Source organism: Mustela lutreola, chromosome 3 (genome assembly GCF_030435805.1).
Source record: "Mustela lutreola isolate mMusLut2 chromosome 3, mMusLut2.pri, whole genome shotgun sequence".
NCBI classification, from domain to species: Eukaryota; Metazoa; Chordata; class Mammalia; order Carnivora; family Mustelidae; genus Mustela; species Mustela lutreola.
Genome location: NC_081292.1, coordinates 74,741,627 through 74,763,046, shown reverse-complemented (window position 1 = coordinate 74,763,046; position 21,420 = coordinate 74,741,627). Strand labels below are relative to the sequence as shown.

Genomic DNA, 21,420 nt, shown 5'->3' with positions numbered 1-21,420 from the left:
CAAGCCATCAGTTAACTTTAACTCCCCAGATCCTCAGAATGTGCATTTGTGAGAGCAGAGATTTTTCTTATCCACTGCTGGGTCCTTGGTTGGTGAATAAATCATTAATAAATCAGTGAATTAAGAATGGGACCCTATGAATGTTGGAAGAATATATGCATGAATGTTTTAAAATTGAGAGATACCAAAATGCTAACAGGGTTGATACTGGTGATAGAAAACATTTTTATCCTTGTTTGGGTTTTAAAGGAGGGAGAAGAAAAAGTGTTCTATAGGAGGCAGAGTTGATTCATTTCCAGGAGTGGTAACACCTATCCCTGTAAGTGAAAGGTCCTGATAGTTCCCATGGTAGAACTGGGGTAAAGAGAGGGAAAGAATGCCCTCCCAACTATGAAAAACACCCAAGATTGTCTGAATCCCACTACTAGGTGTTGTGATTCTACAAATTTAAGGACAAGGAAGAACTTTGTTCTAGAGACATGGTAGAGACCCGTCGACCCATTATGTTCTGTTCTATTACTCAGAAAGGTATGCTGCTTACTTGTCACATGATCTGATGTTTATAATATGATTTCCTTTATGGATTTTATCTTTCTATCAGAGAAAACACGACCAGCCTCATAGTAGCTATTATTTAATCATATGACTTTCAAATCATTTATTTAAACATTTTAGCCATTAATGTTTTATTTTAGAATGTGACACCTCGTCATTTATCACTTTAATACTGGTAGCTCAAAGATGGAAGTTGACTTAAATGAAATTTAATCAATCAACTGGGAATATGCTTAAATACATGTAAGCTAGTTAACTGAAAAGTTGCAGAAAGTCAGATGATACTAGAGACTTCACTTAAACATCCCTCATGCCTTTGAAATGAAACTAGTTTGAGGAACTGTTGACTTTGGCTTGACTCTCAATTTGGCTGAACTTGCAAAGATAATTCTCACTAGTCACTTTATATTGTTCTTGTTCTCTAAATTAACTCCCATTACCCAATCTTCCACGCAAGCAAAGAAAGCAGAAATGACCTGGAGTTACAGATTTCCAAATAACCTTTATAAACAGACAGGTATATCAATAAACATGTATGAGTTTCAATGTTCTTGAATTTATTTTTCAGAGAGAAAATGATGTTAAAAATTCTAATTTTGATATTCTTTAATTGCACCATTTTATGTATATTAAAGTACCTAGTAATTTAATTGGCATAGATTTTTTTTAACATAATATAAATACAAATCTTAATATGCTTGACATTTAAAATGGCACTAGAGCTCATAGTTCTAAGTGATCAAGGGTTCTCTATGTGCAGCCCTTGAAATAAATGACTTGTAACATAGAATTGTACCCTAGGAATCTTAATCATTTTGTTTTAGATGTAATAAAAATAGCAAAGAGGCTAGATTTGATTCCAAGTCACACACAGACTCAGTGGGTGTGTGGCATATATTCATTTGATCTTATCTCCTCAAACATGAAGGACCACTAGATGATTCACAAACTGTATTTATTTTTTTCTTTCTCTAAATGATTATTTTAAATAAGATGATCTACCTTAGTCTATTAATGAAAAAAGTTATGAAAGATGTTTGCATTTTTAGAAGTTGTAAAGTTTATGACTTAAAGATTTCATTTTATACCTGCAGATATGTCCCCTAATTCCACTTCTGGATGGTTCTCCAATCAAGGCTAAGATTTTTATTCAAATAACTGCATTGTTTTTAAGATTTTATTTATTTATTTATTTGACAGAGATCACAAGGAGGCAGAGAGGCAGGCAGAGAGAGAGAGGAGGAAGCAGCCTCCCTGCCAAGCAGAGCGCCAGACGCAGGGCTAAATCCCAGGACCCTGGGATCATGACCTGAGCCGAAGACAGAGGCTTTAACCCACTGAGCCCCCCAGGCATCCCCAAATAACTGCATTTAATTGCAAAAGCATGTTTGGTTTTTTTCCTCATTGTTCTTCCTTTATAAACAATAGTCAATGCTTACTTTGACTCAGAGGATCTACCAAAACATCTAAAAAATTCTCATATTAAACATATGGGGAGGTGGGGAATAATGGTGGTGTGTGTTTTCCAACCAACACACAGACTTTCACTTCCATTCTTATTTCTCTTGCCATTCTCTTGTCAGTTTTTCTCTTTTTTCTCCACATACTTTGAAATAATACTTCCTAAATTTTCTGTCTTACTGGGAGCTTTCCTTGGAGCAAGAAGTTCTCCATCCTCAAATGGGAGAAGAGTCAAGTGCAGGAAGATGAGTTGGGGCAAGCCTTCATGAGCGCTGTGGGAGACAAGCAGAATCAATGTTATCCCCACCATCGTCATGGGCAAAGAAGCGAAATGACTTGGGATCACCCTGTGAGCACAGATGAAGCCAGTGAGTGTCTCCTTCCTCTTGGTGTGCTTCTGTTTCCAATGTCCAGCAGTGTCGGCAACACACGTTGTCGCCATTTCTTACTAATTATCTACAGTGTAGAGACAGAGATAGCAGGACACTCATTTTATAGATAACTGATAAAAGATTAAGTCATTTTCTAAAGGATATTTAGCAAATGTGGCAACTATTCAGCACTTGAAGGAATTTTCAGCATGTTAAGTAAGACTCTAAAAGATACTCTGCAAATAATGTAACTCTTAACTTCACCACCAAAACCATCCTCAGATAAAATGTTAATCTATGATGATTTGGTAATTTTTGTGCTATGTAAGTTTTTGTGTGGAATATTCAAATAAAGTTCAAAGTTTTGTTATTCTTTTTTCAGTGCTTGCTGTCTCCCTAGCAATTTTATTCATCAAGACTCAATGAGGCATAGAGATGCCTGGGTGGCTCAGTTAAGCATCTGCCTTTGTCTCAGATCCTGATCCCAGGGTCTTGGGATCGAGTCCTGCATCAGGCTCCTTGCTCAGCAGAAAGCCTGCTTCTCCCTCTCCCTCTGCCTGACACTCCCCCTTGTGCTTGTGCTCTCTCTCTCTCTGACAAATAAATAAACAAATAAATAAATAAAATCTTTTAAAAAAGAATCATAAGGCATAAAAGCAGAGTATTTGAAGGGCTCTGACTCTATTACTATAAGAATATGTTGGTTTTTTTTTAACTGAAGATAAGAATATTAAATTCTTTTTTATTCTGATCTAGTGAATGAATACTGGTATTCTTACTCAGCTTTAAGCCAGAATATCTTGAAAGCCAGAAAGTTGATAAACCTAGAAATGAAAAGTTCTTCATACAGTCTTTTAAAAATCATAGGTACTAAAAAAACAAAAACAAAAAACATGGCAGGAAGATGGGGCTTGGGTGCCGGTAGATGGTTACCGTCTATATAAGAAAAAAATTGTGATTACTATGGCACCTATCATTGCCTGGCAGCAACTAACAATATCAAAAATGCTATTTTTGATTACAGTTTAACTTACACAAAATGACTCCAATCTTACAAAACAACTCAGCTTGGAAGATGGAAGAAAATGCATTTTCACCCACCAAAACATATGTCTGGAGGAGGAGCCATGTGAAGTAGAAAAGTGAGTGAAGAATTTTTTTTTTCCATGTCATTGTTTGACAAAGAAACTTCTAAGGCCACAGTCCCCATTGATCTTCACAGTGATCATAGTGCTGCTGATAAAACAGTATCTTATAGTACCCTTGACAAGTTGATACTACATCAGTATGTGGGAATTTGGTTACTTATTGTCTCCACCAGAGGGTGTATAGGCCCTGGGAAGAAATTTACAACATTCTTTCTCCCTTAGCTGTTCAAATAAAGTGAAAGAAGAATATAAAATTTACTTACTAAAATAAGAACTGGGAATTACCCAAACATCAATATTATGTAGCACTGCTTTTTCTGACCTGTAGTATACATAAGGAATACAGGGCTAAATATAATTCACATTTTCAGAAATGTAATGATATGAAATGAAAAATACTGATATTGATAATGTCATATAATAGGTCTTGGGGTTTTTTCAGTGTGATAGTGCCCAGATTTATAACATATGTTTGTCATATGTCCATAGGCCATCCTCCCTGGAAAATATTTAAAATGCCCAAGTGTCTTAGCTCCCTTGATAATGCATTTTCCATTTTAATGCATTGCCCTACGAGGTTTGTCCTTTTTTTTTTTCTTTTACCCACATCATATTCCTTCCTGTTTTCCTTGACTAAATACTGATTACTTAAATTTCAATTCTTACAGTCACCAGTTCTTCCAGAATTGTGTGTGCAACTTTATGATCACCAAGCCCACAAATAGAAACAGAAGTGGCAGAATTATAAAATTAAAATGGAGAGGATTTGTGTAAGAGTTCTCATCATGCCTCCACCACCAACTCTCTAAGTCCCAATTTTCTTATCTCCAGAACAGAGATTAGAACGTGGTCCTCCAGTTCTTAATTCTGATTCTTTCCATGGAAGTAAGTGCTGACCAACATAACATGTTGACCAACAAAGATGGTATCATGGAGGTAAAGATGGTCAAATGATACAACTCAGTGGAAACCAGTGGTAAATCCATAGCAAATATAACTTGTGTTGTTTATCCTTTGCCTTTTGGAATGGTTTTATGGCACTACCCTACTGGTAAAAGAATTTGAGAATTATAACTAAAAGCATTTTTTAGTCTAGTAATATTTATAGACCAGCTGGTAAAGTATAGTGTTAACAAATAGGTTAAAGATAATTTTATATGTCAATACAATGTTCCTAGTTTAATAGCTTTTTAAAAAGAAATTATGTTAGTGTCTATCTGTACAGATCTAGTCAACAAGAATGATGGTGTCTTCATAAAACATTTTTTAAATGTCATTTTTTAAATGTAGAATATTTAATGATGTGGAACAATTCATGATAAGAACAACGTCAAATTAGAAAAGATTTACCATAGGATGACAGGAAATACCATAGAATTTACTTAGGAAATACTAAACAAACACAACAAACTTCTTATCATCTCTTATCCACATTTCAGTTTCTAATATTATTCCTCACTAAAAAGTCAGGAAAGGGAAGTACATGGTGAGTCCAGGGTATCTTGTTACTAAAAATAAAGAAGTTTTCAGTGACCAATGGATTTAAGAGCCGGGCTGATGTGATTCCATGTGACACCATATCGGCATCAAGATTTTAGTTAACTGAGGACACCTGGGTGGCTCAGTCAGTTAAGCATCTGCCTTTGGGCTGGGTCATGATCCCGGGGTCCTGGGATTGAGTCCTGTGTCTGTTTCTCCCTCTCCCTCTGCAGCTCTCCTTGCTTGTGCTCTCTCTCTGTGTCAAATAAACAAACAAAATCTCTTAAAAAAAAAAAAAGGGGGGGGTGGATTTTAGTTAACCAAAAGACATTGGGTCTACAAAGATTTTCTAAGTCCTTCATGACTACCACGTGAGCCATTAAAACTTCTTTGTCACCATTTGAGGAAGCCATTAAACCAACTCCTCAGTTTGAAAACTGGTAAGTAAAGGAAAGCATTACACTTTTACTCTGCCTTTCACATAGACCTTTATTTCTAATAACCAGTAGTCCTAGCAATAAGTGAAAGCTGTGCTTTACAGAAGAATGCCAGCTAATAAATGTTGATAATGATAGAAATATAAAATTTTTCAACATTTGAAGTCCCCAATGAAATTACTATCTCAGACAAGGATTATCAGCTGGTATTAAAATTATCAAATGATTGATCTATGTTGTTTGCCCAGGGCACATCAAAAAATATGCTCTCATCACAAGGGGGAAACCATGATTGCACAATGGAGAATAAGGCCATCATCACCCTAATTCATTGACCAAACTTAGCACTCCCAGTGGTGGAACAACTAGGAACTACACATCTTCTAATGGGTTGGCTGTGGCGTAAATATATGTGTACATATGGTGTACTCTCAACTAAAATATTTGACTTGAATCTGTCAAGTCTTTATATGTAACTTTCACTTAACAAGAAATATATAAAAGAATAAGTTAAAAGTTGTCCAAAGAAAAAAAAAAGGAATCAGACAAATCTAGAGATGAAAAGTATTACATGACAGATCCGTATCATGAAAAGAAGAGATTCTTCTAGAGTAAAGAAGGGGTAAAGTATACAGCTATGGTAATGTGCACTGGAGTAGATTCTGATTTGAATAAACCCACTCTAAATGGTATTTTGAGGGCAACTTGTGAAATATGGACTGGGCATATTGAAAATTATTAGTTTTGTGAAATATGATTAATATTTTTAGCTATGAAGAAAAAACTTTTTAATCCATACTAAGGTATTCAAAATGTTAATGCTTGTTAATTACAAAAATGGTAATGGTAGTGGAGTATAGGCTTTGGTTTGATCCCTGGCTTCACCATTTACCAGCTGGTCGAGGCATGCAAACTCTATGCCTGAGTTACCTCGTTATGTTATAATGGCAATTATATGAGATGAGATGATGCATAGTTTAACAACTATCTACTGCAATTTCCCCATTAACTTCCTGATGGTTCATCTATTTTCTATCCTAAATTTTCAAAAATCTCTTCTTTGTTCCTTTGTTGTAAGCTTTCACTTGACTTCATTCTGATTTCCACTCAAGATTCTTTTGTTCCCTCTGCACTGTGAGGACTCTGAAATCATCTTTTGTTATCTCTGCACCACTGAGTATTCTGATTACATAATCACTCACTTCTCTTAGGACTTTTTGTCACTGAAGAATTCAACAGTCCCTGCCACTGTGTCACTTGGTGACTGTTCATTTAGGACAATATCTTTTTTCTTACTGACTCTTCATAATGTCCTTCAGCTGTTTATTTCCTCACATAGTCCTGCCTGATTTATTCCCATCCATTTGTTCAATCTCTCCCTTCCTCCCCCTCCCACTGTTTCTCATTCTGTTTCTTTATGTCCATGAAAGAGATGTTAAGGAATGTTGAACATTCCTCTACTTCTCTTGTCTTCCTGACTCCTTTACCTTGCTCTTCAGGGGAAACTGAATCAAGTGTGCTTTGTGTAAACCTTGAACTACCTTGCTGTCCACTCTCCAATTCTCTCCCAAGCGTGGGCCCTGACTTTTATTACCCTTAAGGATCAGAAGCAGCCATGATAAGGTCTTCCTTAACCTCTTCTTTCTTTTTTCTTCCTTCCTTCCTTCCTTTCTCTTTATTCCTTTTCTTTTTCTCTTTCTTTAGATTTTATGTATTCATTTGACAGAGAAACAGAGCGCCAGCAGGGGGAGCAGCAGAGGGAGAGAAGCAGACCCCGCTCCAAGCAAGGAGCCCACGAAGGGGCTCCAGTCCAGGACCCTGGGACCTTGATCTGAGCTGAAGGCAGATACTTAACCGATTGAGCCACCCAGGAGCCCCAACCTCTCCTTTCTTAACTAAATCCAAAATACTTGTTGTGATCTCTAATTTTCAGACTTTTCAGTCTCTGGAGGTTGTGATGAGTGGATCTTAATTTGCATATAACCGGCTTGCTTGCTCTTCCAGTGAGGAATTTAACTATCTCCTTTGATGGCAGCTACTTGCCCTCCTCTCCCACCTGTCCCGCATTTGCAGAGGAGGAATTCCTTCCCGTTCTTTCATCACACTTATTTTTTCTGTTCCTGCAATTTCTGTGCAAAGAACAGAAACATTCTATTTTCTGGAGCACATTCACCCAAGAAAACCAATTCTGATGAAGAACCCACTTTGAGAGAGTAAATGAAAATGATGATATGGTAAAGGAAGTTCATTCCTTTAAAAGCTCCTACTTGTTTCTTTAGGGATCTGAATATATAGATCAGTATATAGTTAGAGTCACTAATACATGGCAAACTGAGCTGTTTAGATCACAAGCCACCAGAGATCCTCCCTACCTCCAGTGTAAGAAAGTCAGCTGTTTATTGATTGGGGGGTGGGGGCACGTTATGGTGCTTCTGGTTTCCTGTGTCCTCATCATCCGCAAGGGGTCAGGTCTCAGCTTCATCCCTTGCACTCCTGCTTTTCCTAAGTGGCCCCAGAAAAGAGACTCAGAGCTCTAATATCTTCATCTATAAAATCAAAAAGAAGCGAATAGTACCTCCGAAGGGAAAGATAATTAAAAGTTATGTAAAGATACTTCTGTATCTCTCTCAGAGAGAGAAAGAGAGCGCAAGCAAGAGACACACGTAAAGTCCTTCTGCCAGGAGTAACTGTGATTTCCCATCCTTCTAACTTCTGCATGAGATTGTTTCTAACTTCTATTTCATGTCCTATGGAAGCCAAACATTTCTCCACATTGGTTTTATCTTCTTGAGCATACTTACTTGAAGCTCCTTACTTCTAATTAATCAGTTCGATTTATGAACAGCCATCCCACTGGTCCTCATAAGTGGTTCCTATTCTACACAACATTGACACAGATGCCGAACATGGATACTTCCCAGGGTTTCATCGCCCTACCCTCACCCAAAACCAAAGCCCAGGAAAAACAAAACCCTGCATGCAAGCCTTTCCTTCGGCAGCCAACTTGAATAAAAGAGGATTGCAGAGGGAGAGGAGAGAAATATCACAACAATGCAACAACTTCAGTGGAGCACTCAGCAAGTCCTACACCATCCATCCCTAGGTTCTTTGGCCCTCTTGTCCCGCGCTACACCTCCAGGCTTATGCCATCGTGCCAGCTTTCTTCTCCTGGGTAGGAAGTTAGCGCTCTCTATGACTCCAAATTTTCTCTCCAGGTAGAGCAAGTTCCCTCTTTTCTTTGTCTAATTACATATTTAGCCCCTTAACCAAGGCAACTGAGGTCCTTAGTAGAAAAGGATGAGGAGTTCATTCCATAGGATTTATTTTCCTTGGAAGTTGTAGATAACATTTTCCCCATACATTACATAATGGTTTGAGTTCTTAATGCAAGTGTGGCTACAGAATCAGTTTTTTTTTTTTTTTTAAATGCCATTTACCTAGAGTTTATAGACCGAAGAATAGAGAACTACCTCAAAATAAACACAAGAAGTAGAACACACAGGATCAAGGTTATGTGCAAGTGCAGTTTGGTTTCAATGTTCCCAAATAGCTGTAGTGATTTAAAAAGAGGGAGAGAGAGAGAGAGACCTTGATAAATACTGTTCAAGGTCTACTCTTATCAGTAAATGGCCTTGATCTTGGCTATTGGGTCCAGAGTTGAACAGGCTATGTATATAACCCCTGGCTTATGTTGACTTTGGAAGCTTTATACCTCTTCAGTGACAAAATGCTTGCCATTTCCAAATTTTCTAATATACATACAATGCATGCTTTACTTCTATTGATTCTTTGTCTCAAGAGAGAATTGAGTTTAACTACCCCTTTGTTTAAGCCTATTATTTATAAGCTTTGAAAAGTATGCCATTTCAAGGTGAACAAAACAAGGAGAGGGAAATAATATCAATTCAAATAATATCATCTCAATAGAACCACCTTTAGGCCCTCCTTTGAGACATATTTTTTTAAACACATAGTACCTAATGTGTGGCCAGTATCAGGTGAACCCAAGGTGAACTGGAGGCTGGGGTGTGGAGAAAGTTCTTGCTATCTTTCTTTGAACTTCAATTAAGCAACCAACAAAAATAGCATGTCCTGTGACTTCAGATGCTTGAACCAGTTTTTCAATTAAGTTTTGGGAGATTAACACCATGGCAATGAAAGAGGTTACGTCCATCCACCAGCTTGGATATGCCCAAACAGTTCTAAGATAACTCATTCAAAGAAAAATTCAACTAATTCTTTTTTTAAAAAAGATTTTATTTATTTATTTGACAGACAGAGATCACAAGTAGGCAGAGAGTGAGTGGGGGAAGCAGATTCCCTGATGAGCAGAGAGCTCAATGTGGGGCTCGATCCACATTGTTGGGTTACGTGTTTAAAATTTAAAGTTATCTATTTCTCGGGGGCGCCTGGGTGGCTCAGTAGGTTAAGCCTCTACCTTCAGCTCAGGTCATGATCCCAAGGTCCTGGGATCAAGCCCCACCTCAGGCTCCCTGCTCAGCAGGGAGCCTATTTCCTCCTCTCTCTTTGCCTGTGTCTCTGCCTGCTTGTGATCTCTGTCTGTCAAATAAAGAAAATTAAATTTTTAAAAAACTGTTAAAAAGTTATCTATTTCTCAAATGTTCACGTCTCATATGGGTTTCTGTAGAAGCAATGTGGTATATAGACACAGCATGGCTTAGAGGAAGGAAATGACTATAACCCGCAGCCTCGTCTTTTTTCCACCACTTACCATCAGTGGGACACTGGGCAAATCACTTCATCCCTCTAAAGAGTTAAACAACATAAGAAATGATTATGCCTCTGCTGTCTATTGATTTGAGACCTTTCTTGCTTTCCTGACCACTCTCTGTGAAATAAGGATCATTCTTTTCAGTTTTTCTAAAATTTGTTTACATCTTAAGGGGTCTAGTACTTTTTAAATAAGTGGAATTCGATGAAAAATAAAACTATTCTGTTGATAACTGTCATGATCTTCGAGTCATCTCCAAAGCTCCTGTCGACATTCGACCATAATAACATGCTGACTTAGAAGCCTACTGATTTCTTCCAAAATAGGAAAACAATGTAGATCAGTCCCCCTGAAGATTCTTCCAACTCTGAAATCTTTTGATGATTTCTTGAGGATTGTGATCAGAATGGCAAGAGAGAAAAAAATATAGAGACAACATGTTAGTCCTTTCTATCCTTAATTAAGAATTATTTGAGGGGTGCCTGGGTGGCTCAGTGGGTTAAGCCTCTGCCTTCGGCTCAGGTCATGATCTCAGGGTCCTGGGATCGAGCCCCACATTGAGCTCTCTGCTCAGCAGGGAATCTGCTTTCCCCACTCGATCTCTGCCTACTTGTGATCTCTGTCTGTCAAATAAATAAATAAAATCTTTTTTAAAAAAAGAATTAGTTGAATTTTTCTTTGAATGGGTTATCTTAGAACTGTTTGGGCATATCCAAGCTCGTAGATGGACGTAACCTGTTGTATGCAGAAAGCAGGCTTTCTGTGAGGGCAACGCTGCTTCTAGCCCAGCATTTTATAACCCAGTTTTACTTCTGGCCAAACAAATCATGGCCCACCCAGACTCAAGGGGAGGGGAACTGACTCCACCTCTCAAAGAGAAGAGTTATCATCTTTAGTTGGCCACAAGTTCATTTTCCAGAAACATCACTCTCAAACCTTTTTACCTCAAATGACATTTCAGAAAGCCATATGGATTGGAAGAGTAACATAGGCAGGATTTGATACAGAGAAATTGTATCTTTGTTTTGGAGTTAAGCATACCCTAATGTAATATAATGTGGAATAACATAGCACAATGTGAATGCCCTATTTTAAGGATCCATCTTCCTTGTTAATGTGGCTTCAGAAAATTCCCACTCCAGGTTAGGATAAGTTATTTCATCAATATTGTGGGTGGTTGGATAGGGAGAAGAAATAAAAATTCTTCCAAAAAGAACTAATGTTTATGTTTGTATCCAATAGTCACACTGAATGTGAAAAACCATGTCTCAGAGTCTGGTAGTTGTGCTTTATTGAGTTTAATAAGCAACTAAGGTGCCTTCTTATTTTCAGTCTAGAGTAGCATCTGAGGACATTGCCTTGATGTTCAAGGCTTTGCAGATAAAATCAGCAGGCTACAAAACAACAACAACCAGTGCAGAACTGCTCCATCTTTTCAGAGCTACAGGTTACACAAACTTGATTCGTCACCTTTGGAATCTAGCCATTGATAGAGGTAATTGTTCTGTGACCAGGCCCCGCAAATGGGAGCTTTCCAGCAAGTGTACCATGAATAGGTAACTAGAGTGCAGAGACAGACAGGACTGGGCAAGCTGGCTGAGTGCTGGAATAGTTAGAGCCCTCAGCCCAACTCCCCGACCAATGACCTCCAGCTTCAAGCAGGCCCTTCCAGTTACCCCCATGTGTCTAAAATAGGATAATTTTTCTATGTGTATCAAGTTAAGGGAAAAAATTAAGAATGACCAGCCTGGCTAATAGCTATCATCACATTTTTAAGCATCCAGGTTAGAAGGTCACCTAGTCTAATATCTAGACTAATTTATCAACAAATGTATTTGTTTTCTAACAACAGCAAGGTTCTAGAACACTTGTCTCACCAGTTGATTTTTTTTTTTGCAATTTTGGTAAAATACACAATAAAATTTACCATCTTAACCATTTTTAAGTGCACAGTTAGTAGTGTTACGTACATTTATATTGTTGGGCAACCAATTTCCAGAACTCTTTTCATGTCACAAAACTAAAATTCTGTATCCCTTAGACAACAACTCCCTATGACCCCCTCCTCCAGTCCCTAGAAACCACAATTCTCTTTTCTGCCACTATTTGAATTCGACTTCTCGAAGTACCTCAAGTGAGTGGGATTGAACAGTATCTGTTTCTCGTGACTGGCTCATTTCATTTAGCATAATGTCCTCAAGATTCATATGTGTTGTAGCATGTGTCAGAATTTCCTTCCTTTTAAAAATTGAGTGGTATTCCATCGTATGTGTCTACCACATTTGTTTAACCTACCTATGTTTTATGCATGTTTTTATTATTGATACAAATTTACCTGACCTTCTGGAGCAAGATCAGGGTATCTAGAGCCATTTCATTATGAGTTACTGTCATTTATTATCCCTCTTAAGTAAATACATCTGCTCAAAAGTCAGCCACAATATTGGGGGTTTTTCTGAGAGGGTGCTTTTTTGTTTGTTTTGCTCTTGCCTTGATAATGTTAATGGGTGTTATCTAATAAAAACGGGACAAAAATTATTAGAACTCTAGTCCAGGCCAAAGAACTTGAGTGTCTATGACATTGGTTGGAATACCTCGATGGTTGGTTTCATTCTAGGATTATATTAGTGAAGACCCTTGGTTGCCAAAGCCTCAGGGCATCTCAGAGAATCTAAAGAGAATCTAAGGAGTAGAAAGGGGAGGACATATCTGAGCTGCAGGAGCAGCTGACCCAGGAATTCAAATGGCATCAAGACTCTCTCTTGAATATCTACTTTTCTCTTGTCTGCCAGCCTCATCCTTCTCTCTTTCTGTATCCTGGCCTTCTCCACATGGCAGGAAGTAAAGTCACTTCAGGACATAACTGAACAACTTTCAGCTCCTCATTGACTTTAGCAATCTTCGAGGAACTCAGACTCCCCAGAGCCCACTTCAGATATAACCACGCGGACAATGAACACCCTGTCATGAGGGGATCCCAGGGCCTGGAGAACATGGACAAAGGATTCTCCACAGAGAATCTGATCAAGGCCTTCTTGAGGGGCTGCATACACACCACCAGACACGCAATCCTTACAGCCCCTGCCCTGAGAGACTCCATCTTTGTAGAGAAGCAATGGCTGATTGGTGTCCTCTTTTTCTGAGTGGGGGTTTTTATTGCAGTTACCAAGCCTTGCTTTGCCACGTTCTCAGCCGGAACATAACACAAGCAGAGCCACTGTGTGGTGTCATCTTCTCACGGTATCTCCGATGATACAGCTCCATGTGTCTGATTCCTCTGTCCCAATCTCCATCCCCTGTCCTGCTTCCTTTCTTCTGCTCACAGAGGGCTGGGACAGCAGGAAAAGGGGTGCTCCACTGGCCTTCCCTTACCTGCTTTGTCAAACTCAGCTGGCATGCCTCTGATCCTTCTTTTTTCGGAAAGCGTTCCTTCACCAACGAATCAAGGGCTAGCGAGCTAAGAACTAGTTTGTGGCTTCCCAACATCCTTAGCATGTGAGTGCTGGTCTGTTGTGATCTGGCCCTGCTGGAACATCCAAAATTAATCATCCATCCTCAGCACACTCCCATCCCACAACCAGCTGTTCCTAAACTCCATCTGCCTTTCCCTTCTCGCCAACAGTAGCAGGTGTTAGGGGCTTTGCACTGAGGCTTTCAGGGCGCAGATAATTCCTGGCCATGAGTCACTTAATTTCTCTCAATCTTAGTGTTCTCATCCAGAACAACAACCAAAAAAAGATAGTAACAGTATAAACCTCATACAGCAATCGAGAGAGATAGGTGAGGCAATCTGTGAGAGCCCTCAGTGCAGTGTATCTAACCCATAGTAAGCAGGCAATCCATTTACCATTAGTAGTAGTCCCAGTTCAAAATACTGGGTGGAATTAGATAATGGAGAGTTCAATCTGATATAATAAATCAAGAGATGTGATCTATGAAAATCTTAATAGAATTCCTATGTCACTTCCTGTCACTAATTTCATTAATTGTAATTCTAGGTGATTCCATTCTCCTGGATATACTCATGGGTTGGGGGTTGGAGTAAAGGGTTGGAACCTCTTTGGAATCCTCATTCCTGCTATGACTTGAAAAGATGTATTCTAGGAGATATGCCTCTGTGTCTTGGAGATTGACCACTGATTTCTCTTGTTCCTACACTTTCCAGCCTCACAGGTCAATCACAAGACTGTTTTCTTTGTTGGCACTTGCATGGTTTTCAGGACTGGTGGGAGGCATACCTGTACCCTAAAATCAATAATGACTTGCAAAGATATGTTTACTTTGACTTTAGTTCTATTGGAATTCTGTAACCTTGGGCAGTTCTCAAATATATTTTTTCTGAAGGGCAAAGTCAAGAGGTTCCCCATTCCCTCTCCTCCTCTTAGGAATAGAGATAGAGGACCATCAGAAACAGGACAAAGCTGCTGCTCTGCAGGTTCTGAGAATTTCAACTTGTGGGACTTTCATGGTGAGATTTCAGGTTCATCCTATCAACATCTCGCTCTCCATCCAGGGCCCTCTGCCATGAGAGTGGAACACCGGCCATGCTCTCTCTGGGCAGCCATTTATAGTTCTGCCATTCTGGTTTTTTTTCACTACTACCCCTCTGTGGATAATGCACATAACAAAGATATTACCTACTACCCCTCTGTGGATAATGCACGTAACAAAGATATTACCTACTACCCCTCTGTGGATAATGCACGTAACAAAGATATTACCTACTATGTAAACCCATCTAGGAAGTTCTCATTTTTATCCCTCATAATATTCTGAAACCTGGAGCATTAAGCAATCTCTTGTAATAATAATCACAATTTCTGTAAGGCTCATTTAGGGCTGCTGTGCAGGGTTTTAAGTACTCACTGACGACTCGTGGCGCCTCTATGAGGTGGCTGCTTTGTTATCCCCTTTTCAAAGGTAAGGAAATTGAGCCACAGAGAGATTTAGATCATGAGGCTAGTAAGTGGAAAAGCTGAGAAGCAAATGCAGGTATCCTGGCTCCAGAATCAGATTGCTAGCCCCTGTTTTAGCCCCTAAAATGGCCCCAATGATCCCTGCCTTCTGACCTTCAGGCTTCTATGTGGAAGCTGAAGATTTTGACTTGCCTCTAATAAATAGAACAACAGAAGAGACAAGATATTATTTCTGAGGTTAGGATATAAAACAATGGCAGGTTCCATTTAGGGCACTCCTTCTTGCTCTCTTGGGTGACTCACGCATGAAAGCCAGCCTCCATGGCATGCAAGAGCCCTGTAAAGAAGCTCACAGGAGTAAACTGAATACAAATTTCTAAATCTGCCAACAGCTATGGAAGTGAGCCTGGCAACAGATTCCTCAGCCCCAGTCTGACCTTGAGATGACTGCAAACTTGGGGAAGACTTTGAGCCACAGGTACCCCACTAAGAGGTCTGGACTCCTGGCCAGTAGAAACTGTGAGTTAATATTTGTTATTGTAAGCTACTAAGTTTGGGGATAATTTGCTATATTGCAACAATACAACTGCTAAACTATACTGGGTTGTTTTGTTTTGTTTTGTTTATTTTAAATAATACAAGATATTACAATGAAAATTTGTATTTCTTTCTTTTGTAATTTTTATTTTTTTATTGTATTATGTTAGTTACCATACAGTACATCATTAGTTTTTGATGTAGTGTTCCATGATTCATTTTTTGTGCGTAACACCCAGTGCTCCATGCAACATGTGTCCTCCTTAATACACAAAGAGAATTTGCCTTTCTTAATAATGCCTGTAGTTAGCAGCAGCACTTAGCTATTTGTGGTGCCTGTAGTGATGGCTTATTCCAAGCAAGTCTTTTTTTTTCCTTTTTAAACAGAATTACTTCTGTAACAACTTCATGATTGATTTTTTAAAAATGTATCAAAGACTCTGAAATTCTAAATTTCTTCACTGCTTCCTGATATTGAATTCTTCTCTCAAAGAAACCCATTTGTCATGCCTAACTCACTGGGATTATGTGGACAACTTTTGGTTACTGAGGAGTGATCATTCTGTACGGTATAGGCTCCATGAGATTGTGTAGTATGAAGAATCACTGGTAGGGTGACCCAGCCTGCCTTTCCCATCTGGTGTTTTCAGTGTCTTTTTTTTTTTTTTCCACTTTCTTTTTTCTTTTTCATGTGTGTGTGTGTGTGTGTGTGTGTGTGTGTGAGAATCTGTGTGTGTGTCTGTGTATAGGCTATCTAGTTATAATCTTCTCATCTGGTACAATGAACATATTCTGACCTGAAACTTCCCCCTAGATTCCTACAAAATGATCAAATGATTTTCATTCAGGTTCATTAAATTTTTTTGTACTTATCAGGTTAGCTTAGAAATGGTGAGGGACTATTATGGTCTTGTCCATCTGATTTGTACATATTGTTAATGAATTTGAGCTAAGAAACTCTCTAACATATTTATCAATAGAAGCCAAGGATGTATATGAACCATGAGCTATCAGCCTCTGTTTCTTCAGTCTTTGCCCCATAATCACAAGAGAATCCCCTCCTTTGAGGATTTGCCATCACAATTTTGGACATCCAGGAGGGCCCCTCCACCATTCAGAACATTTAGTAATCGTGGTTATGCCAACTGATACTCTTATGCAGGAGCAAGACACTTACCTAGTGGGTGGACACCTGAACATCAGCCCAACATCAATATGTTAATGCTTTGCAGCAGGCATATTTTATAGAGGAATCCTATGTGGCAGTGGTATTTATAAATTGATGTGGTCTTAGAAACATCTCTGAGTACCAAGGGGCCAGTAAACCTGTTTGGTTTTGTTGTTCTTTTGTTTATCCTCAAAGTCCTTTGGCTTGGATCATGTTTAGTTTGCCATCGAGCCTGGAGATTGTTCATTCCTTGCTCTTTTTAAATAGAAGATGCAAAAGTTTACTTAAATTATATGTGTGTGTGCATGTGTGTTAACCATGCCTTGTTGGGGCAGGGCTTCAGTTTTTTACATTCTTACCCATCAGCCTTGCCACTGCCCTCAAATGACTTTAGATTCAAAAGCTGATTTACCAAGGGTTACCTGAGTGTCTCCGTCGGTTAGGTGTTAGACTCTTGACTCTTGATCTTAGCTCAGATCTTGATCTCAGGGTCATGAGTTCATGCCCAGTGTGGAGTCTACTTACAAAAAAAAAAAAAAAAAAAAAAAAAAAAGGCTGACGTACCAAAGATAGAGCGATGGTTACATCATTTCACCAAGAGTAACCAAGGTGAATACTTCGTAAGCAACTGTTGACCCTACATCTGATGCCAAAATTTCAAACACCATGAGACAGCATTGGAAGACATCCAGTGAAAGTTGTTAGTTTGGAGCACTGAGGGCCTAGGGTTGCTTTACAGGATTTATATGGCACATGAGGGTTGATAAGGGCAAACAATTTTTTGATGAATAAAGCAAAAAGCTTGTTTTGTAAGTGAGAAGTCAAATAGAAGAGGCAACTTTCGTGTCCCTGAAACAGGGCCAGCCTCCAAAGGACATTTGTCTCCAGGCCTGACGGCAAGGCCTTAGGAAGACAGCCTCATCCATCTGCCACTTGAAATCCTCTGATATAGGATGGGGTCCATTCGCTTGGAAATTAGAAGTTACATTTTTTTTAATTTTTTATTTTTTTTAAGATTTTATTTATTTGACAGAACGAGATCATAAGTAGGCAAAGAGGCAGGCAGAAAGAGAGAGGAGGAAGCAGGCTCCCTGCCAAGCAGAGAGCCCGATACGGGACTCGATCCCAGGACCCTGAGATCATGACCTGAGCTGAAGGCAGAGGCTCAACCCACTGAGCCACTCAGGCGCCCAGAAGTTACATTTTAAATACCCTCTTCTCCCCCCAAAAATGTATCATGCTATTTTAAATCCAGTCTTAGGTATATGTGGTGTTGGAATTTGATCTGTCTGGGCTTCTGAAACAATTGAGCTCAACTCTGAACTCGTCGAAGGCAGGATTGGGTCTTTTGTCTCTATAAATTACCATTCCCAGCACCATGTCCAGGCAGGCTAAACTCTCAGCAACTCTTGACTCGTTTGTGAGTCAAAGATGGACATAGGAAAATGAGAAGGGACCACCAAAGATAAACTTCACTTCATAATTTCACCTTTTCTTGTTCTCATGTGTCAGGCTAACATCATGTTGGATTAGTCCAGCAGTTCAACAGGGGTCCATCTCATTGCAGGAATGCTATAGGCTCTCGGTAGTTATGATATTTGCTATAATTAGCTGCTAGCCTACCCACGGCCCGTATGTAAATACGAAGTACCAGATGAGACAAAGATTTGTTCTCTGACCCTTCTAATCCCACAAATACTGGCTTACCCATTGGGGGATAGGAGTGAGGAGAGGCCTCCTTATGTGTAGGTATTTATGCTGTCTTTCTTACTCTTGGGGCACTGAACAAATGGCTAAGTGGATCACAAAGCAGAAAGGGTCAGGATCAAATCACATGAAGCTGCCACCTATGTTCTCAGAGGAGAGCTAAGCGCTGAATGGGAGAAAGGGCTGAGAAAGAGTTGTTGCTGGTGCTTCTTAACGGCTTTCCACGTCTCAGGGTTGCATACCTCTTTCCCTAGAAAACAATTGACCGGACACCAGCCATTACTGGAATGTGCTGCTTGGGGGGTCTCATTCCTGTTCCCTTCACAAAGAGCTGATCAAAGGATTAGAGGAATTTTGGTAAATACAATTCTCTTCACTTTTTTGCATTTCAGTGTTTTCCACTGGCCCTCATGGGTTGCCTACCAAGGCACCTGCCCAACTGACCATCCCTTCACTTGACTTTGGTTCTGAGGGGAGCTAGAGTGGAGCACAGAGCTACCCTCAGCTGAGAACTGAGAAGCAAAGCCTGAGAACCGAACTTCATGAAGTTGCTGTAAACTTTTGGGAAACAAGGTATGTGGGGGACTATTTGGAATGAGTTAGCACATGGGACCGGTTGGAATTTAAGATAAGTCTTTGTAAAAGCAAGTGTCAAGGGAGGTTGGAAAGGAAGTAAACAAGGAGGAAAACATACAACAGTGAGGCACTTTCAGTATTAGAAAAGACTGGGATATGCCTGTGTTTGGGTGGCATATATGCAATAATGTACATTTATTTCTCACTGATGCAACATCCAAGGTGAGTCAGGCAGCCCTGGTCCATCACACACTGGCCTCCAACGAGTGATCTGCAGTCACCACAGTGAGGGAAAAGAGAAGTGGCCAATGCTGAAGAAGTTCCCTTAAATCCAGCCTGGGAGTGACTGACAGCGCTGGTGACCTCATCCTATTAACCTTCTGCTAACCCAGTCACCTGGCCCCAACCTCACCACAACAGAAGCCAGACCAGGTAATATCCCATGTGTCTAGAAAGAGAACGATGAGATGGAATTTTAAGACCCATAGCATTGTCTCTACAACAATTTACCCTCTGAGCACCTCTAACAATTCTTTTGTTCTTCTCATTCATAGCACACACTGACCCCTTCCTAAGGGAGGCTCCCTAGAGGACTGTAAGTCCACTTCCAGCTGAAAGTCTGGGGTCTCTGACATGGACTCCATCACGTTGGAGATACCTCCCTTTGATCTAAACATCTGTGAACTAAAAGGACACACCCTGGACTGATGAACCAGGGTGAAGTAGGGGTAGAGGAAGTGCAAGAAAACACGCCTCTATTTAGAATAGGAAAGAGTGGGAGACATACAGGAAAGAGTTGCAACCATTCTGAAATTTCCATGCGAGACACCGGGAAGACTTTCTAGTGTTAATGTGGAAACTCCTTAATTAGTGTTGGATCACACTGAGAGGGAATCCCATGGCCATTGTCATCTGAGCGCCATGTCTGAAATGGGTCCTTGGAAGTATGCCCTCCCGGGGGGCTGCACAGCCATCTCATACCAACTTCAGTTTCATAGGGTCAAAATGGGAGAAAAGTCTTCACAGGGCCTGTACGTGATGGCATTGGTATTTTGGGCCACTAAGGAAAAAGTAAAATTCATGGGAACGAGAACTGAGGTGTCTTAGTCATTGCCCTCCCCACCCCACCCCACCCCCTCACACATTTGTACAGAAGGCCAGGTCAGGGTGATTCAGGAACCCTGTCCCCCACTCCATGTCCCCATGCCAAAGCTCGCAGCCATCTTTCCCAACCACTGCTCTGTATGCCCTGCCTTGTTCACTGGTCGTATCGGCCACATACAATTCCTTTTAACTTATTTCTTGCTTTCTTTCACTTTCCATTCTGATATGGACTCAATTATGTCTCTCACCCCAAAATTTGGAGGTGAGGCCCTTACCCCCAGTTCCTTAGAATGTGACTATTTGGAGATGGGAGTTTAAGGAGATAATTAGGGTTAAAAGAGGTCATATGGGTCGAGCCCTAATCCAACATGACTCGCTCCTTATAAAAAGAGGAAGAGACACCAGGGATGTGTGTTCACAGAAGAAAGACCATGGGAGAACAAAGGGTAGCAATGGCCATCTGCAAGCCAGGGAGAGAGGCATGAGGGAAACCAAACCTGCCAACACCTTGATCTACGACTGCCAACCTCCCAGTGTGTGGTATTTTGTATGGCAACCTTCAAGAACAAATACACTGACCCGTCCCATTTTCTCAAATCCCTCTTTCCATTCCATGATCCCACCACATCCTTACCACTAGTGACACAGCTGAGCAGAAGTAAACAAAATGCATAAGCTTTGAGGTAAAATAAGACATTTTGTCTCTTGTTTTCCTCAGCTATAAAGTAAGTCAGCATCCATAACTTGAAGGCTATGATTCTAAACGATCTCCTGGAAAAGCGCCTCCTTCGAAAGTACCCAGATGACCTCTTCAGATTCTTCATATTCCGTCTCCCATCCTCTGCTAAGACATCTGTTTGCAATTTAAAATATTCACATTTCAACAACATTTCCCCCTCTTTCCTTTTGCATTGCAAAATTATTCAAAACAGAATGACCCATGTGTTATTATGGATGAAATTAGCTTTTGTTTGTTTCTCTGAGAATTTAAATCCCATTTATAACATAACTTTTTTCAATAAAACACGTTCAGAGTCCCGAATATTCTATTCACAGTGCATCTTTGGAACATACTATTTACGAATTGGACTACCTAAACTGAGTTGAATTGAACCCTGTTTGATTAAAAGAAGTCCTATGTTTCAATGCTATTTCTTTGGCAACAAGCTTTAATTACTTATGAGACAGGAAGCCTGACCTAATTGTAATTGAGTAGAAATCTTAAGAGG

The 21,420-nt window shown here is 39.9% G+C and overlaps 1 long non-coding RNA gene across 1 annotated transcript; it reads left to right on the top strand.

The window, feature by feature from the left end:
* Positions 1-3,051: 3,051 nt before the first annotated feature.
* On the top strand, positions 3,052-21,042 carry LOC131826806 (uncharacterized). Its single transcript, XR_009351760.1, has 5 exons — positions 3,052-3,529; positions 4,367-15,618; positions 18,904-19,084; positions 19,310-19,519; positions 20,910-21,042. It is a non-coding gene; the product is annotated as an uncharacterized LOC131826806 (long non-coding RNA).
* The last annotated feature ends 378 nt before the right edge of the window (positions 21,043-21,420 follow it).